Raw genomic sequence first — 4,656 nt, forward strand, 5'->3', positions numbered from 1 at the left:
AGGTGTGAATAAAACAGAATTAAAACAGTTTCCTTTGACAATTTATAGCCTTAAAAATCCCTCATTCACTTACTTACTCCTTCTTTTAATCATTTAGTCAACATATATAATACCAACCACATGGCAATACTGTTCTAGCTACTTGGAGTACATCTCTAAACAACAAAAGCTAATGCATCAAGCCCTGCATAGTACTGCACACCTGCAATTGTAGCACCCTAGATGCTGAGACTGGAAGATACTGACTTTAAAGCTAATCTGAAGAAAGAAAAACAAAATAAAAGGATTATAAAGATTTCTTAGTCAATAAAGTCCTTACTTCATAAGTATGAGGATCTGAGTTCAGATCTCTAGAACACATCTAAAGGCCAGGCAAGTGATGAACACCTGCAAACCCAGTACCAGGGAAGAGGAGACAGGAGGATCCCTGGGACTTGCCTGCCAGTCAGTCTTGATAAACCAGTGAGTTAGGGTCTTTTGAAAGATCCTGACTTAAGATTTAAGATAGAGAAGTAATTATTTAAGCCATTGATGTTAATCTCTAGCCTCCATATCTACCTGCTTACACAAACATACCTACTTGCTACACACACACACACACACACACACACACACACACACACACACACACACACACACACCACTGGGGGAAGGAGACTAAATTAAAATATAAGTAAGGTAATTCTGAAAGGAAGTCAAATCTTTCCCTCATGAAAGTTGCCTGCGGTGGACGAAAATGTTAATAAACAATACATATAGCCTTTCAGATACATAGGGACTAAATTTTTAAACCAGTTGAGAAATAAATGGACATAGTGTTTCACATTATTTTTTATATCTCAAAAGGAACTGCTCTAAATCTAGTTTGCTTCCAGGTCCCTGCAATGTTTGAGAAGTGGGTGTGATACTGGATAGATCCTTGAACCTATGAAATATTAAAAATTGTCCAAATGCATCAGTCTTTTCTGTATTGTTTTGCTTAACAATTTGCCTCCATTGTTCCTTGTATATTCACTACAAAAAGTGATCGGCAAATGTGATTAACCACAATTTCATAAGACACGTACCCTGTTTATTCCCACTCTCCTAACTAAGAGACAGAAGCAAGGGACTCAGTATCTTGCTCATGGTCCCAAAGCTGCTCAGAGTTAGTATTTGAACCTGAATTCATGTGCTTACATAGAAACAGACTGACTTCCCTTGTTTGTACTGAGTTTCTACTTGTGCTGACAAATTCCCAGTCTCATGAATCTCTTAAAGGCAAACAAACAGAGTACATGTAAGCCTGCATATAATGTGTTGTAAATACAGATTACCTATCAGATCAGCTCATGGATACAACAGAAGGTATCTGCATCCATGTTATGTGTGGTTAAGGCAGAAAATGACCATCAGGGGCCATGCTAATCTTCTCTGTATTGTTCCAATTTTAGTATATGTGCTGCTGAAGTGAGCTTGGTATTGGCACAAAAATAGACAGGTAGACCAATGGAATAGTGTTGAAAACCCTGATATTAACCCAGACACCTACGAACACCTGATTTTTGTTAAACAATCCAAATTTATACGATGGAACAAAGAGAACATCTTCAACAAATTGTGCTGGCATATTTGGTTCCAGACATGTAGAAGACTGCAGTTAGAACCAAGCCTATTGCCTTGCACAAAACTTAAGTCAAAATGGATCAAAGACCTCAACATAAATCCAGCTTCACTGAACCTATTAGAAGACAAAGTGGGAAATAACCTTTAATTAATCGGTACAGGAGACTGCTTCCTGAACATTACATCAGTAGCACAGACACTGAGCTCAACAATTAATAAATGGGACCTCCTGAAACTGAGAAGCTTCTGTAAGGCAAAGGAGACAGTCAACAAGACAAAACGGCAGCCCACAGACTGGGAAAAGATATTCACCAACCCCACATCTGACAGAGGGCTGATCTCCAAAATATATAAAGAACTCAAGAAGCTAGTCTCCAAAACACCAAACAACCCAATTAAAAAGTGGGGTACAGAACTGAATAGACAATTCTCAATAGAGGAATCTAAAATGGCTGAAAGACACATAAGAAAGTGTTCAACATCCTTAGCCATCAGGGAAATGCAAATCAAAACAACTCTGAGATACCATCTTACTCCTGTCAGAATGGCCAAAATCAAAAACACCAATGACAGTTCATGCTGGAGAGGATGTGGAGAAAGGAGAACACTTCTCCACTGCTGGTGGGAGTGCCAACTTGTACAGCCACTTTGGAAATCAGTATGGCGACTCCTCAAAAAAATGGGAATACATCTACCACAAGATCCAGCAATTCCACTCTTAGGTATATACCCAAAAGAAGCACATTCATACAACAAGGACATCTGTTCAACGATGTTCATAGCAGCACTATTTGTAATAGTCAGAACTTGAAGCAGCCTAGATGCCCCTCAACCGAAGAATGGATAGAGAAAATGTGGTACATTTATGCAATGGAGTACTACTCAGCGGAAAAAAACAATGGAATCTTGAAATTTGCAGGAAAATGGATGGAACTAGAAGAAACCATTCTGAGCGAGTAATCCAGTCCCCAAAAGACAAACATGGTATGTACTCACTCATATGTGGATTTTAGACATAGAGTAAAGGATTACCAGCCTACAATCCACACTGCCAAAGAAGCTAGTAAACAAGGAGGACCCTAAGAGAGACATACATGGTCCCCTGGAGAAGGGGAAAAGGACAAGATCTCCTGAGCAAATTGGGAGCACGGGAAGAGTGGGGAGGGAGCTAGGAGAATGAGAAGGGGAGAAGAGGAGGGATGCAGAGGACATGAGGGAGCAGAAAGGTTGAGTCAGGGGAAGAATAGATGATAACAAGAATGGAGATATGATAATAGAGGGAGACATTTTTGGTTTACAGAGAAATCAGGCACTAGGGAAATGTCTGGATATCTACAAAGATGACACCAGCTAACAATCTAAGCAACAGAGGAGAGGCTACTTTAAATGCCCTCCCCTGATAATGAGATTGATGACTAACTTGTATGCCATCCTATAGCCTTCATCCAGCAGCTGGTGGAAGTAGAAGCAAACACTCACAACTAACCACTGAACTGAACTGAAATCCAGATTCAGAGGAGAACGAGTGAAGTGCACAGCAGTCCAGACCAGGCTGGTGAAGCCCACAGAAACAACTGAACTGAACATCGGGGAACTCTTGCTCCCCAGACTGATAGCTGGAATACCATCCAGACCCCAGGAACATGGGTTTCTGTGAGGAAACCTCAGAAATCTATGGGACCTCCTGTAGAAGCCCAGTATTTATCCCTAGCATAGGTGTGGACTTTGGGAGCCCATTCCAGATAGAGGAATACTCCTAGAGCCATCACAAACAGGGGAGGGCCTAGGCCCTATCCCAAAGGACACGATAGACTCTGATGACCCCCCTATGGAAGGCCTCACCATCCAGGGGGAGCAGAAAGGATATGTGATAGGTAGGGTTTTAGTTGGGGTGGTGGTGTTAGGGGAGGACGGGTGGGAGAAGGGAACTGGGATTGTCTTATAAATCAATCCTGTTTCTAATTCAAAAAAAGAAATAATATCCAATGAAAAAAATCAGGAACAAAATAAAAAAAAAAAAGAAAATGACCATCAGGACCTGGACTAATGAACTAAGGGAGATCTGATCCTTGAAAAAAATGGCTTGGAGATGACAGGAGCTCAGTAAAGTCTCAACCATTCAAAATTGAGTATCTCTGTTTACCTGTGTGTTTATCATTTTCCTCCTTGTTGACTGTCATCATGTCAGATGTCATGTAGGTACTAAAGTCACATAATGTCTACATTCCTGCATTGCAGGATAAGCTTTATGGGAGCCCAGGGTCCATCCATTTGGCTTGGTACTCTGTCTCAATGCTAGGAGTGCCATACACTTAGAAATACCCATGATAAACATTTGCTGAATTAGTGTAAGAAGATTACTCTTCCTTACCATCTATTATAATATCTTATTGAAAAACATGGTTGATGAGATGACTTGGTTGGTAATGGAACTTGCTTTCAAGTCTACTGACCTGTGTTTGAGCCCCACGATGCATATGGTAGATGGAGAGAATAAACTTAGACACACTGTCAATTGATTTTCATACACATACAAGCACACACATGTGTGCACACAAATAGAATGTAACAAAAATGGAGGGAAGAAATAGTAGGGGAAATCAGGAGGAGGAGAACAGATTATAAAATACACAAAGCTCTTTTGGCTGCTTTAATTGGGTGAAAATCTTCGACACAGAGTGAAATAAACAGAACTGGCTGCAAGAAGATCCTGGAATGTTCATCTGGGTTGGAGCCTAATGTGATTATGCCAATTACAAGTCACAGAAATAAAGAATTGACTAATGAGATTAATACTCACGGCTGGAAAATCATAGTCTTAATCTTTAGCTCTTCTGAAGCACTTTTGTTTAAGTTTATTTTTTCTAGGCACACATAAGAGTCATTAGAGGAGAATACCCTTAATATTTATATTTGATCTCTAAATACCTCCAGGAATAAATGGAATGCCATCTCCAATGTTCTTCTTTTCAAACTAGAGTACTGTGAAAAAGATCTGTTACTCTTAGAAAGATGGAGTTTCCTAGGCTTGGGGAAATCTGTACATGCTGT

At 40.1% G+C, this 4,656-nt stretch overlaps 1 pseudogene; it reads right to left on the reverse strand.

The window, feature by feature from the left end:
- Positions 1-1,392: 1,392 nt before the first annotated feature.
- LOC113834652 lies at positions 1,393-1,455 on the reverse strand (annotated as a pseudogene).
- Between the last annotated feature and the right edge of the window lie 3,201 nt (positions 1,456-4,656).

This window comes from Cricetulus griseus, chromosome 3, assembly GCF_003668045.3.
Source record: "Cricetulus griseus strain 17A/GY chromosome 3, alternate assembly CriGri-PICRH-1.0, whole genome shotgun sequence".
NCBI classification, from domain to species: domain Eukaryota; kingdom Metazoa; phylum Chordata; class Mammalia; order Rodentia; family Cricetidae; genus Cricetulus; species Cricetulus griseus.